The 16,092-nt window shown below is 41.8% G+C and overlaps 1 protein-coding gene across 2 annotated transcripts in view; it reads left to right on the forward strand.

Moving 5' to 3' along the window:
* The window catches only part of WIPF1 (WAS/WASL interacting protein family member 1), a 55,583-nt gene that overhangs the window by 11,964 nt on the left and 27,527 nt on the right, over positions 1–16,092 (forward strand). For both annotated transcript variants that reach the window (XM_053948468.1, XM_053948467.1), the window contains exon 2: positions 8,766–8,877. The gene's annotated coding sequence lies outside the window, so the exon portion shown is untranslated. The remainder of the gene's footprint in view (positions 1–8,765; positions 8,878–16,092) is intronic.

Raw genomic sequence — 16,092 nt, forward strand, 5'->3', positions numbered from 1 at the left:
AACTATGCATAGACTCCCATCTGTGGCTATATTTGGCATCCAGTTATTCCTGATGTGGAATATACCACCCATGGGAAGAATGCAAGAAATAGACTAAAGTTGCCAAAGATTGGGACTTGCTTTCCCTTAAAAATAAATTAAGAGGGTGTGAGCTTTGAGTAGGAGATTCAGAATGTAAAGGGGAAATAAACTAAGCATCAGTGACAGCTTGAAATTGTATGGCCTGTGAAAAGATAAAAAAAAATGCTCTTATCAATGAATACTGTTTGTGTGGTTTTAAAATATGTGATGTTCTGGTAGATAGTGATTTCTAAGGTGTAGGTTTGTCTAGCTTTATTTGCATGTACATATATGTATCCATGTATGTATATATGTACACAGATGTTCATGGGAAGTTTGAATATAAAATACTACTCAGATTCAAGTGTGATCTTTTAAAACCGGTGTTTTCTACTGAAATAACTAAGTATATAAAATTTGTCATCAAATATTCAGCTGAATACTTTGAAAACTTTCTGACTCATGTGAGTGGCTGAAGACAAGTTGCTCAATAATAAATATATTTTAACTTTACCATCATAGCAATGCTTATGTATTGAGAAAAGGTACTTGAACCCTAGGCATGACATTGGAAAAGTATAGCAAACACTGCTCTAGAAAAACGGCTAGGCAGATTTTACTGGATAGAGTGTTGAAAATACCTTTTGGAAAGATAGCATGGATTGTTTCTCTCTTGTTGACCTGCTGAGTAAGTCCATATTCTTTGATAGGGTCAAAAAGCTTGTGTACCAAGCTTATTGTATAAAAAAGCTACAAACTAAGAAATCAGGTTTTATGTGAAAATAAGTATTGGAAGCCACAGCCAGCACACCTACTTTCAATAAAACTTCCTTTTTGGTTCCTGAGAGCATACTAAAGCTATTAGAAATAATATACAATGAAGGGACTTCCACATAAATAGAGTTCTCATTTTAGAAATGTACCTAATTACATATATATGTACATGTATAAATAATACATATGCACTACAGAACACTTCTTCAGGAGTCTGTTAATGTCTGTGTTAAAGGAGCAGGGAGGACAAGTAACTTTTGAGAGCAAGGTTTGTCAGTTCAGCAGTTTTTACTCAATAAATACATAGGCATTTCTAGGTAAAAGTAAGTTTTCTTAGGAATGGCTTTTGCTTATGTGGCTGTCCTTTGAAAGGATAGCCTGTGGCTAAACCCAGGGGTGATAGCTGATAATGTAATCTCATATGCACATAGCTGTGTAAAGGGCTTTGAGTTTGGGAGGGGGGGTTCACTGTTTTCAGACAGGACTTGAACAGTGTAAAAACTCTTCATTTTCCACATAGACATGACTAGAGTGGCAATCTGCCAGAACATTTTTTGATAATCAGATTTTGTTCACATTCTGGATGAGGGACAAAATAGATTCCCTGTTTTATCTGGTATGATTTTTCCCACCCCCAAGGAATATGTTAATATTTCATCATTTTGAAGAAATGTAGTAGGCAACATTAAATATTTACATCTCCCTGAAGTCACATGGATGCCACCAGGATACTTAGCTCTACATCACACATGCTCTAATTCACCCCAAACACCCACTGTTCACTAATCTTCAGCCCCTGTCTGTGCCGATAATGAGAAAGAGGAAATGGAAACAGCAGGGATTATATGCTACTGAGAAGTCCCAGTTTCTGGTTGTAATTCTTTCAACAAACTCTTGCCGACTGTGCTCCTGCTTTGAAGTTTGAACACCTCTGTATTAGTGCTTGGCTCTGGTGATTTGGCTGACAGATCTGGGCTCAGTTGGTTTGTTTGTGATTGCATGTTCACAGTTCCACATGATGGTTTACTCTTGCACTTGCCTGTGTTGTGCCTGCTCGAAGTTGGGGCAGTGCAGATTGTTTTGCCTGAGCACTGAGATGTTAATTGCTCAAATTTGCTGGTGACAGGTTCCAGATAGAAAACAGTCTGCACCATATCCACTGTCTGTCTGTGTGTATAGTCATAGCTATATTGGTGAATGGGGTGATTTTCCATATAGTGAATAAATAGGGCCTGTTTTTATAAGGCAGAAAGTATGTGGTGGGTTTCAGCATGCCGTGTTAGTCTGGATCATCATGTCCAGTATAGTCAGATGTGGGGGTAGTGCAAGTTTCTAGTCTAAACCAAAAACCTCAGAGACCGTGATTGCATTTTTATCCCCATAGCACAGGACAAGCAAATCATTTGTGTAAATAGCTTTACATCAGTGTCTATTAACATCTTTCTGTGGCTTATCTGTCAGGCCACTGTGCAACTTGTTATTGCTGCTGGGGTGCTCCTTTACTTGTAAATCAAGTGCTGTGATCTCATGGCAAGAGAGGGGAAGTCAGTTTATGGCTCTAAAAACAACTTGTGCCATCTGCAGGGTTCCTAACACGTCTCCATTACATAGCCAGGTGTACATAAAGGAGAGCTTCATGTATGCTTTCCACTCAGAAGCTAAAGAGATAGTTTTGTCTTGTGTGTGTGTGTGTATATATATGTAAGCTGAGACATAGCATTATTTGTAAGTGGTTGGTTTACACAAGATGACTGCTGAAAATCCCTGTTGGAACTTTGCTCCTCTGAAAGGTGCCAGCCAGCAGATTCCTCATCTGTGACAAGGATGGAGAAATAAATGGCTTGTTTACAAGGGGCAGAATTTGTCAGGTTTCAGATGTTTCCCTTCTTGTTTTAGTGGTCCACAGTAAGAGTTGACAAATGCTCTGGTGTCAGTGGTGACTCAGCAAACCCCGCTGTGCGAGAGCTCTGCGGACACGGTGGGTCCCCCGGTGTCACACAGCTGCCTTTGCTGTCCCTGCAGTGCCTCTCCATGGCCCCACTGAAGGGCATGCAGCACTCTGAGCTTGGCTGGAGCAACAGCCTGGGAGGCTGTTTTCTTTGGGCACGGATTAAAAGTGGCTGCGAGGCTGCTGTGAGTTACCTGCTGGGTGAGCAAATTCCTCCCATCTCGAACAATCCCAAGTGTCCACGGGGGATATAAAAGTATAAATGCCCCACCAGCAGCTCCAAGCACAGCTCTGGCACAGTCCATTTTGTGTGACTAGATCCTCACAGAGAGGTTGACACATTAAAAGTGACTTTGTAAATGTAGCCCCTTCTTAAAATGGAGAGAAATAACCCATCTCTTGTGAGGGATTCGGGCTGTCTGAAAGCTCCTGGGGGAGCAGCTGGGTGAGGACAAAGAGGCAGTGTGCTGAGAGCAAGCATGGCCACTTCCTGAACTCTTCAACTTCCCCTCTGTGCCTCTGAAGCTCGGGGTCTGGCGTGTCATGTCTCTGCACGCTTACCGAGGGGAAGATGCTTAAGCTGCATGAGGCTCACAGTGCTCTCAAGTGTCTTCCAGTGTAAATAATACCTTGGCCATTTGGCCCAAAACCTTCAGTGGGGGCAGAGCAGGTGCATCTGCAGACACGTGTTTGCACATGCTTTCCTGCTACAGCTGCAGCAGCTCAGAGGTGCATGCTGAGAAGGGGGTGTGTGTGTCTCATTCAAAAGCATCCATTTATGGGCTAGTTTGTTGGGGGTTTTTCAGTCATTCATGTATTTCCTTTTGCATGGGTGTCCTATGCATGTTTACACATAAAATACTTGTATCTTTTATTAGCTGGGGGTAATTTGTTTAGCACTTAGCTGCTGTTCTGTAAATACTGTTGCTGCCTCTTTGCCAGAGGTCACTAGTCTATCTCTGTGGATAGGAGGGATTCTCAAAACCATTGTTACTCCATTTCCAATTATTTTAACCCGCTGATATAAATTACTGGAGCTAGTTTGGCTCATTTGATAGTAATGAACTAGTGAGTGGTGGTAAGAAGCCCTGAGGCAGCAGATGGGAATGTAATCCCTGGCTGGTGGTCACCAGGAGGCTGCTCACAACATTGATGTCTTCATCTGGCACAGTTTAATTATAAAGATGACATTTCGGTGGAAACCTCTTAATTTATGTAGAAATTGCATAGAATTCATCTACCCATGGGCAAAGAAGCAGCTCCAATTGGCTTGCTCTGGGCCTCTCACTGTAGCCATGGTTTTGTGTGACAGCCTGGGTAGTGACAGAGCCAGCTTCATACTAGCACTTGTCTGGTTTTGCCTGAAAGTGAGAAGAGGGCGAAAAAAAAATCTCATGAGCTTTTGACCACTAGATCAGCACCTCAGTGTGGTCCATGGCACAGGCTGTGGAACCACTGTGCCAACACACTTGAGGCAGCTGTGGGGTGCAGTGGGAGAACTGAATGGTGGAGGCAGGACAGCCGCAAATGAGTGTTGCTGCCAAAATATTTGCATCCCAAATTTGCAGCATTACTGTCTCTTCACTCTCTTCCTACCTTCAAGGTTTTCACATTCGCACTTAGGTGTAGCTAAAGCAAATCTGTGCCCCAGCAAAGATCTTTGCAGTCAGTCTGTAAGGGAACCCCTCTGGGTTTGTAACCCACCGCTTTCACCCAGGCCTTGCCAGATCAGTCCCCAAGGCATTGTCTGTTGTTATTTCAGCTCTCACTGAATAAAGGAATGCAACGTTTATCTTCACCCCTCCATTAGCTTGATCGACTAATGTGTAGTGTTTTCCACAAGGAGCATCTCCCAGCAGAGCAGTATCTCCTTGCTGACTCTGGTGTGACCATTCTGCCTCTACTGTGATGTGGTAGTCTTCAAACTTTATCTCCAGACTGTGTCAGTGCACCTGGTGATGCACTCAGGGTTAGATTGCCTTTCCAAAATTTATGTGTCTTAAAAAAAAAATTTTAATAAAGCACCACCTATTGACTAATCCTGTAAACATAGTACTCTAATAGAGGACTTTACTTTCCTTCTCTTTGTGACATATGTTCAGACCTGTTTGCCCAGTGCTAGATAACAGTATGTGAATGCACACTGATGCAACTGAGAAAATCTCTACTCTTCTGAAGACATAAACTACTTTTAATAGGACTCAAACTATTGTTTACTGTATTCAAATGAAAGTATTTCTGAAAATTGCTGATGACTGCATCTGTTTGAATTCATCAATTCACTACCACTCTGAACATTTGATAAACAAATACCCTTGAACTGAAATTTCCCACGCCTGCGGTGTAGTTACATTCTCCACTACTGCATTTGTTTCCCCTTTAAAAGAAGGGGGGGAAGCACGCTGAGTAGACTGTGGCAGAATCACATTTGGCATTTGGTATTAATATACAGTACAAAAAGGTCCATTGAATCATGGAGTGACTCAGAAGGCAGTAGAGGAGGGCTTTTTGGCTATGCAGAAATGTCAGTGGTTCAACATTAGATCAGAAATTTCTTTAACATGTTGTGAGGGACAGTTAGTTGTTTCATCTGATGTTAAAACGTAAGCAGAGCGAATCTAGCAAGGTGCGGTGAGGAAGTGTGTGTCACATGCTCCTCCACAGGAAACGAGACTGGAGCTGCTGGGAAGTTCAGAACTGGGTGACCTCCAACAGATTCAAATAGCACAGGTTAGTTCTCTTAAAACATCTCTTTAGCTGTCCTGCAGGGATTCTGCACATGTGTTTTCACTGATTTTTGGCAGCAGTGGATGAGGAGTGCTCTGTATGGCAGTTGTGGTAGCAGGTAGTAAGCGGCGTGGGATTTCCGAGCAGAACTCTACAGCGCAAAAATAGGAAGCTCCTCTGTGGGTTAGCTTGGTTTGTGCAAATCTTGGAGCCTGCCTTGCAGTATAACAGAAGCGTGGCCTGAGTCACATTAGAAGTGTGGATGAAATCTTCTCCATCTTGTTAAGACTTCCATAAAGTAAGTTCAAGGTCTGGATTTTTAATAGATGTGTTCAGTATTAATAAATACTAGAAACCACTTTTCCAAGTAGAGGTTAAAATCATTGACTATAGTGAAAACTTATTTTAGTTTGTTTTGGCTGTACCAAGTATGTAGCTCTTCTCTTGGATTTTACTGGCACAGTTTCTTGTTAAGGTGTTCTCTCATTCCTGGTGATTTCTGTTGAGAAATTGCATCATGACTTTTCTGTGCTGGAGAGTTTCAACTCAGGAGCACATTGCATCAGGAACGAAATGAAGCTAGGTTGGTGCTGGAAAATTCGTGCACCAAATGAGACTCCCATTAAAGAGTCTCAGAGGGAGACGTATTAGGCAATTGTGATTAATTACAAATCTTAAATGCAAAGTTGGAGTGAAAGTTACAAAGAAAACAACCTTCAGGATGATAAAGTGTATAATAGAGTAGTAAGTGCACAGAATCTGAACTAAAACGAAATCCCAGTGTGGAGTCCACGTGGTGCTGGGAGAGCATGGGGAAGAGGAGGTGATGGCCCCACAGCCAGCTCCAGCAAAGGTGGCTGGAGGCCAAGGTGCTCGCTCTGCACAGAGAGCCCCCTGCTCGCCATGGGTCACAGCTTGTGAGGCACAGGGGCTTGGACAGGGATGGTGGCAGCAATCTCACAAGAAATGCAGCTGCTGCTGGGGATGACAGTGCTGTAACAAAGCCATGCCAGGCATTAAAATCAGAGATCTGAGTGTCGGGCAAGAAGTCCTAAAGCTGCCCATACTTCTTCCCAAACAGTAAAAAAAATATTTTTCTGGTCATGTAGAAAACCAGACTGTTTCACAGCTCTCTCACCCTCCTTGCACCACCTAGTGCCCTCATCCTGAGGTCAGTGTAGAAATGCCTGCGCAAGATGAGCGCAGTGGCTCATGGCAGGCCAGGCTGCTGCCGCCTCCTGCTCGAGGGGTTGGATGCTGCACCTGGCCCTGCTGCAGGGCATGGAGCGTCTTGGCAAGCTGGGAATAGCAGGGCCCTGTTCCTGGGCTGTTAAACAGCTCTGTGGCTCAGCCTTGCAGAGCTTTGCTCTCGTATTTTGGGCTTTGGGGCTTTATATGCAGAGAAGGCTTTGGCCTTAGCTGGGCTCCTCTGCTTCTGTAAAACCAGTAAGTTTTCAGAAAGCCAAAGTTCTGCCCCAAATCACCCTTTCTGATGTATTAGGGTTTATAGTCTTCACTGGAGCACTGTTTAACTAGGAATGTGATTTAAAAGCAATTTAGTAAAATCCCACTGCAGACATTTTCATTTCAGCCTAATCCTGTCTTATAGTGGCTCATCTCAAACAGATTAGAAGTTGTTTTAAGCTAAATGTAATGGCTCATAAATAATATATTTGAGCCTCCATGCAGTGGTTTGTGCCAGGTATTTTAAATGGAATTAAAAAATAAACTGATGCACATTCCTAAACAAATAAACCCTAACAGTTCTACCCTGCTACCAGGAGTGAACATAGGCAACCAGGATTGAAAGAGAGATTGGAGAGTTGTTGAAGGGGGGGATTTCTGAATGGGCCTTTTCCAGCAGCTTGTGTTATGAAAACCAGGGAAAGAATGTTTCTTCCTCTAACAAATTAAAAAGGAAATCTGCAAAAAAGAGGAAAGGGAATAAAAAGTACAGACTAAACAAAATGAATTAAAATTGCATTGGAATGAGAGAGAAGGAAACCAAAAAGAGAAAATAATAAAAAATGGAACCAGATGGGGACAAATTCTGTGCTTAGGAAACAAAGGGTACTCTTCTGCTGCACTTCAGAAGGAGGAGAGACTGTGTACATGTGTTTGTGCATATATTATCTGTGAAAGAAAAATTCATTTTTCAGTTTTTTTTTTAAATTGTTTACTTTTTTCTTTCCCTTTAGCTATGCTAATATAGCAGTTTATTGATTTGAGGGAGCTTCAAATTTAGATTAAACCATCATTAAAGAATCTTTAATTCTGCAAATAAATAGAATAAACTGCTCAATATCACCTTAATCACTGGCAGTTTTACTCTCCAAAAACAACATGGCTGCATTGCACTGTTGAACTTGTGTCCACTTGGATCCATAGCACAGGGTTATTCTACTCTCTGCAAGGGAAAAAGTAGGAGTTAAGATGTGCAACACCAGCTAATGCAAACCGGAACTGCACAGGCCAGCTTCAGAGAGTTCACAGCAGAATCCCCCTGTGGGTTGCATTTCGCCACATAGCGTATGCAAAGCTTGCATGGCTGTGAGGGACTGGGGTCTTGAGACTGATTTCTAAATAGAAGTAAATCTGTAAAATGCTGAATGGCTACTGTTCTTACATTTTATTTTAAAATTACTGATTTTTTAAAAAATCTTATTTTGTTGGTTCTAATACTGAATACATCAAATGGTCAAGTGTATTTTTTGCGGGGGCATTATTTGCAGCACATCTGTCACATCTTCCAGGCTGTTGCCTCTCCTTTTCTTCCCCCCACACGTTTGTTTCAGCTTTTGCACGTGTTTTTCTCTAGCCTAAACTACAGAAACCTACTAATTACAAAACTAATTGTTGAACCATATCTCTTACTAGGAGCAGCTGTTGTAGTGGAGAACTCTGTTCGGTCATACCATCACATCCATGGCTTTTTATGCCTTTCTGTTTTCCTTCCACTATTTATATTGGCTTTTACTATAGCATGTATGCTATGCTGAAGTTGGAAGAATGGTCTTAAATTTGTTTGAGAATAAACTGGGTCCTCTGGCCTCAGTGAGCAATAAGGAGAACCCAGCCAGTGTGTTTTCCTGTTCTAATTGCTCTTTAGAAGGAAGGAGGCTCTTCTTTACAGTATGCTGCCACTTTCTCATGCAGAATTTCTACTTATTCAAGGAAATACATAACGGACATATGCTCAGGCTCTGTGATCCCCAACAGTTCACAATTAATATTTCTTTTCCTTTCTTCCTTGCAGGATTGTGCAATCTGGGAAATGTTATTGCAATTTAATTAACTTAAGAAGGTGTATTCTGGACTGAATTGAGCAGACCTCCTCTTCTATGCAAGCGTCTCCTGCTGGTGACCAGGTACAGAGCCTGTGGGGTTTGCACTGATGGGTGGGAGTCATGGTGTGAGCAGCAGCACAGGAAACTCCTCTGCTGTGTGTCATTCCTGGCCTGTAAGAGTTGGAAGCCCCAGAGCCATCTCATGTCTTAGGTTGCAGTGTGACATATACAGGAGTCATTCTTCTCCAGGGCAGCATTAACGGCAGTGCCAGTTGCGGGCATGCTCTGATGTGCCACACCTTTCCTAATGTCAGATTTAGACGCCTTAGGTCACATCAGATTTTATGCCAAATCCATAAGCTTTTAACATGTGCAGTGAGTTATTTCCTGTCGTTTTTTTTTCCATTCCAGTAGTACAAAGCTAACAGTGAAGGGATTTAAGGTTTACCAGGTAGGTCAGGAGACTTAAGGTATGATATGACCAGGCACAATGAATCTGTAGTTGTCCTGACTTAGAGCAGATGACATTACACTTGAAAACTGCACAGTGAAGCCTGCAATGTTTACAGTTCGGTGCTAATGAACAGATATGGTATGAAAAGGTTCACTGAAACACATGGTCAGTAAGAAAAAAAGAGCAATGTGTTTACTTTTTTTTTTTAATTTTAGTTTAATTAATTTTTAATTGAATTTTTGGTTTAATTTTCTTCTCATTGCAGCAGAGGCTCCCTCAGAAAGCATGGACTGTAGATAGGCTGTAGTGTACTGATCTAGAGCTGGTGCAGTCCAGCAGATCAAGTATTTCCCATCTCATATGCTCTGGGTTGTAAACCCCAACTGTGGCTTCCTTATGATTAGTGGGCTATGTAGAAACTGATGCTGGGAGGGTCCCAGAATGGTTTGGGATTTTGAGTCCCTGTAGACATGAGCACAAAACCATTCAGAATTTCTTCTAGATTAAGTCTATAGCTGGTCCAAGTGGGTTGGTGCTTTGGTGTAGTTTCAGCAGAGCACTTGCTTTGGAAACCACAGTCTGGAGAAATCTGGGTGCTAGGCTTGGGAGATTGGAGAGGGAAGAGCTAGCCCCAGGAACAGACAAATGTCTCCCTTCATTTGTGGATCCACAGCTCTTACCAGGCATGATGGACTGCTGCTGGATGAGGGTTGGTGCAAAGACTATTATTTGGAGAGTTATTCAGGAGAGTTATTATTTGGAGAGTTATTCAGTCCTATTTCAGGACTAAAAAAGGTGGTACTACTGTGTGGTCAGTAGTCAAACCTACCTGTTTGGGTAGGAGGGGATGGCCTGTTCAAAGAAGGAAGAGAAGTAGATAAGGAAGATAGCAGTATTTTTAAACTGGCATTTATAAACTTAAAATGCAATACTGACATAAAGACAATGCATTGTCACTCTCACCCACTTTACATATGATATGTGATTATGGAAGGTCCCAGGAGCAGCTGTAATGATGACAGCACAAATACCACCTGTGAGGAAAGACTGGGGGAAATATGATTGCTTAGCCTAAAGAGGAGAAGTTGAAAAAGGCATGTAACCAGTTTTCAAATTACCATAAAGAGGAAAGGAATAAATTATTTTATGCATCACTTGTAAACAGTGTGAAAAAGAGTAAATGAAATTGCAGCAAACTGAGGTCTAAATAAAGTACTGGGAAAAGCTTCATTAGCTGTTAGGATAACAAGATAGATGACAGGGATATTGCAGACTTTCCATCAGTGGAGATTTTTAGAGAAAAAAGAGATGAATACTGCCAGGAATGATATAATCTATGGTGACTCAGGGGAAGGAAGGGTAGATGCCCTCTTCGAGCCCTGCTGTCTGTTGTTCTGTATTTCAGTCTCCTTGTTGACAGTGACTTTGAATTTTTCTGGTTATTGATGAAAGCTGAATAGTTATTTTAAAGGCAATAAACATTTCCATATGGATGGTACAGTGTATTTCATACTCCACTTTTCAGGGAGGGAATGGAAAATGCTGTTTCTGAGTTTCCTGAGGAGATCTTTCTCTTGGGAATAAACAGATAAAATGAGTGCATTATACTCTGCACTGTGGGAAAGTATTGAGTTATCGTTAGCAGCTGGCAGGGTAATGACCAGGTCTGCTCCTGGTGTAAGAGGGGCACCTGGAAAGGCAGGCCCTGCTGCTTTCTCAGGTGAACAGTTGTGGGAAGCCAGAAAACTGCTTCTTTATATCACAGAGCTCAGAAGTCTGGTACTAATGGCAAACTTCAAATTCATGCTGGCTGTGTTGAGCCTAACAGCAAGTTTTGATGGATCAAGGCTCACCTGAAGAAGTGTTTGGCTGTAGAGTTGAGGCTTTGTTCACGCAGCAGCCCTGCTGCTGCTGTACCCTCTCTCTGTGCAGAAGCAGGGCTTTTTCTCTGTGTGGTGGTGCCTGGACTGGCTCTCCCTGTGACCCAGTCTCCTGTGAAGCTGCCTGCTCACAAGGGCCTTGGCAGATGTGGAAGAAAACAATGATCCCTGCATCATCATTTCTTGAGGACTGCCAGTCATCAGGGCTGCAGTTTAAAAGAGAAAGTAGACTTCATGAGAGTAATAATGTCTTATGACCTGTTAAAACCAATCCAAAGCTTCCTTTCAACTGTGAGTTTGATCCAGATACTACAGGTCTCTGAGTTTAGAGAAAATTTGTTTTTTATCTGGAAGCTTGTGGCCTCAGATTTGAAGTCGCTCTTAACTCTCCATCTAATTACAAATTCTGGTTTTGAAAGCAAAGATGTTAGGAGTTGTAGGTCAGTCTGCCACATGCTGAATTTAGCCTTCAAATTTACTTAAAATAAAGTTTGGTTTTACCCCTGCAAGCTAACCAAATTGTTCAGCCAATTTGATCAGGGGTATGGCCATATTTACAGGATTCAGCAGATGTGATGATAACTTTAGCTGGGGTTCAACAACTGTGACAGCCACTCTCATTACAGATAAGGGGAAATGGGTTGCCACCCTCAGATACTTGCTGTTTCAGGGCACCTGCACAGAGCCCTACAGCCTGCAGGTACCAGTCTGTTTTCTCTTCTGAACTGCTGGTAGACTGGCACTAGCAAGGACAAATTACAGCAGTTCTCTGGAGTAAGAGGATTTGTTGAATGTTCTGAAGAGGAAATGCAAGTACTGAAAGATGGTATGTGGCTGCTTTTGGTTTTGTGGGAATGTTTTCATGGCAGTGGTATGTCATACATACTTTTTTTAAGCTTGAACTACACTAAATTACTACTTTCATGCAATAAACTTGCATTTGGAATACCAGCAGGAGCTCAGCTAGACCTGCTATCCTGAATGGAGGCCAATAACCTCCAAACCCTACTGTTCCCTGCATCCCAGTGAGTTCCTGTGCCACCTGTGTGGTGCCACCTGTGTGGCAGGCTGCCTCAGAGCTGCCAGCTAACACAGAGGTGCCGTGCTGGCTGGGCACCACTTCCAAAACACTGGCAAGAGCCAGGAGGCACTGCTGACCCTGGAGCAGCTGGGTGAGGCACCTTGTCTCTCCTCAGGCAATGTTTGTGGCTCCTGCTGAGTTCAGGCAAGATGTGGATTTGTCCCTCTTGGCATATTCACCTTCCTGGCACATCTGCCTGGGCCTGAGCTATGCAGTCCCTAGATGTGGCCTCACATGGGCTGTCACTACAGTGGCCTGAGCCCCCTGGTAAGCCCATGCCCTCCAGGCAGACACCCACATGGCACACTGCCTTTGGCTACACTTGCTTCATGGAAATGCTTCGTTGTTGAAGGTCATAGAAAACAGAGAAATAAATATTTAAAATAAAATGCAGATAACTGAGTGGAACCTCTTGGTTTTTACTCACCATGACTTGGGAAACACTCTCTTTTGACATGTGTTGACTGGACCAGCTTCATAAGCATGAAGTGGAGGGTTGCCATATGTTTCCAGCCTGGGTAGCTGCAGTAGGCAATGCAGCTGTGCTGCTTTCTCTCTCAGGAAGGCAGTCCAGGACATGCTTTTGTCTTTGGGTAGGAGGAGATCGACTACTTTGTGTCCTGAGCTGTGAAATACTTTGTCCTGACTATTTTTTTGGCAGAATCCATTAATAATCATTCTTTCCAGCTTCTCTTCTTTGCTTACTAGCTAAGTACTTGCCATGTGAAGCTGTAAAAAGTTGTTTCCAAAGAGAAATAAACTGGACCAAAAACTTCTGTAATTGGAGATGGGGAGGAAAGCAGATGGGCGTTTTCAATTTGTTGTCCTTGGATGCTTTTTGTTTCATTTGTGCCATGCTTTAAACCAGAGCCCTTTACAGATCTGTGTGCTCTCTTGCTTCTGCAATTTGTGTCCTCCCAGTCCTAGCTGAAGCAGCACCAATTTGTCTGTGTCCCTTGTGGGACCAGGGGATAATTGGGGCAGTCAGCATCAGTCAGAGAGCCCTGTGCTTCATCAGCAGTGCCATGGCAGTACATCAAGATAGAAATCTCTTCAAGTCTCAAACTTTGACAAGACATAAAATTAGTTTCCCTCTTTTTTTTTTTTTTTTTTTAACCCAAAACTCACATTATTAAACACACACAAATTTTAGTGCCTCTTCAGGTAGATCAGGGAATTTAAATTTCTGCATTGTCTTTAATGTAACATTAGAATTGCTCTTCAGAAGCTATCTTTACTTATAGGGCTTCTAACTGAATTATGAAACCTTAGATTAGTCAGACAACTGTGTGCCCTTACTGTAGGTGCTTAAATTGGCATCACCTGCTGCAGATGTGTGCCGTGTACTCGGATGCATGCATGCACATTTCATGGTCCTGGTATAGTTAAGTATTCAGCTAAAGGCCCAGGTGTCTAATCTGAAACCTCTAATTCAATGTTATCTCACCTATATTTCATAAATGTATATATTGCATAAATATCAAGTCCTGCTGCAAAAGCAGATGGAAGGATTTATGTAAAAATGGCTTTACAAAGCTATAGTGAGTAAAATTTTTATTGTGGCTCTGTGCTAGTAAATGAAACAAAGTGTAATTGTGGTTGGTCAATGCTTTGATCTCAGCTTGGCTTATAATGATATAAATATGAAGAATATTAGTATTGCCTGGATTTTGTTCTTTGCATTTTGTCAGCTTATTTATGAAATAATTGAAACGTCTCTTAGCTGTACCTTTCTTTTCCAAGTGACTTTTGACATTTTTTTCTTGCCAAAAGGCAGCGTTGGAAATACTTAACAGAAAAATTCATCCTTGTATTACTCAGGATGTTTTCCAGATTGGACCAAATGGAAATTGCTGGTGATAGGAACAGCACATGAGTATTGCTGGTGATTGCACACATGCAAACTCAGATGCTGAAGGCTAAGGTCTCTCCTATAACCTGTGGAGAGGTGTTCAGTGTGCTGTGGGTTAGATTTTGACTGCTTTGCAAAGAGATAAACTAAATCCAAACAGTGAAGGAAGAATTTCAGGTTTGTCCTTCCATTGCTTCAGCTGCGGAAGGGAATCTGAGCGAGCAGCCACCAGGGCGTCAGACTTCTTGCCTGGGGATATCTCTAAACACCAGTCCGCAGGTTCCAAAAGCCCCTGGGCTGGAGCTGACCTTCTGCAGGGCACTCTGCAGGCCACTAATTTGCTTTGGAGCTGCCCTTCCCAGGGACTGAGTCTAGAGCAGGAGCTCCTCTGCAGGGTTTCTATACATATTTCCATTAGGTAGCAGGCTTTTTTGTCCAGTAACTGGTGTTGGAGGCAGGAAGTGCTGGTCAGCTCAGAATAGGGCATATGATGGATTCAGCCAATTCAGTACTCAAGAGGAAAACATGAATCTTTATTGTCCCTGCTGCTTGTCTGCTTTAGCCCTAGAATTTCAACTGGCAGCCCTCATCATTTATCATACAGATTCTCATTACTACTTTTGGATTATGTATTCCACTAAGTCTAAGAAGACTTCTTAGGTCTGGAATGAAACCAGAGCAGTTCCTATCCGCTAAGGACAGGTGGTACTTTAGACTCTTAAAATTAAGCTGTTTTTGTAGTTCCAACACAATTAATATCAGTTTAAAATCAATGTTTTTTTAAAAGAGAGAAAATTATGGTCAGATTTAGTAGGTTTTTATATCAGACAATGCAGAGAGAATGACAACCTTCAGTCTTCTTTACTTAATGGTTCCTTAATGGTTATCTGGTCTGTTAGCTTTGTACAATCCATCTGAAGGTAGTTTTAAAGTTGTCTTATTGAACATTTTTAATAGCAGTAATGTATTGCTTCCTCTGTCTATATCTCTGAAGTTGCAGGAGACATTTACTGCTGGATTCCAACCAGGCAGATAATTGGGTGGTGCAGGAACATAACATTTTGGCTTTGTTTTTAATATGGATTAGAACAAGGCATCATTTGCCAGTACTGCCAGGATATTAGATGATCATGTAATTTCACATGTGCAATAATGTGTTTTCAGTAATATTATTGTTTTTCTTTGTTATTTTTAAATTGATCCTTTTCAAACCAAATTGTGTATGGTAAAATATTTAAGATTAAAATTAATCTCTTATCCTTGACTTACCTTCTGGTTGGGTTTTTTATTGCTTTGGCTGCAATTTCTAAAAGTTTTGTAGACCATTTAGATCAGATTATGAACTTTTGGCCACAGTACCTTGAGTAGTTTGGGATGAGTTAAGATTGGCTCCAGTGTGAAGAAGGGGCAGTTGAAGTCCCAGAGTTTGGGGAGGGGTTGTTTGCTCAAGAAAACCCTTTCTTTGCTTCAGATTACTTTTTGTCCCCTCTTTTCCCTCCCATTTATTATTTCCATCCTGATTTTAAAGTCTCTTCCAAAGATTTGTTTTTATATTGCCCAGAACCTTTAAAAATAATTCCTGAAACCATAGCAGCCCATGTGAAAGCTTTCCGAGACACAGTATGAGCAGGCCAAACCTCAGAGGGCAGAGGATCTTTTCCAAACAAGGAAGAATGGATACTGAGAGTTTCTTTGGATGTTTGTGCAAATGGGTGCTTTGTTGTCCAGCTTCTGTGTGTGCAGATGCCCAGCATACATTGCCCAGCTTCACATATATCTGCATTTTGGGGGGTTGAAAGTGAGAGTCATTTATTACTGTAAGCTATCATGTAAAATTGTAAGACGGTTTCATTTTGTAGCTCTTCTCAGAGGAGGATTAAGATAAAATACCTACCTTAGTAAATACTAAAAGTACACAAAGTAATGGGATATTTTGTGTATATTCATTTTTAACTCAGTAAACTGAAAATTTTCAATTGCTTTATTGCAAACTTGTACTAATTCTTTAGGCAATGTGAATTGTAAAAAA

Source organism: Vidua chalybeata, chromosome 7, assembly GCF_026979565.1.
Source record: "Vidua chalybeata isolate OUT-0048 chromosome 7, bVidCha1 merged haplotype, whole genome shotgun sequence".
NCBI classification, from domain to species: Eukaryota; Metazoa; Chordata; class Aves; order Passeriformes; family Viduidae; genus Vidua; species Vidua chalybeata.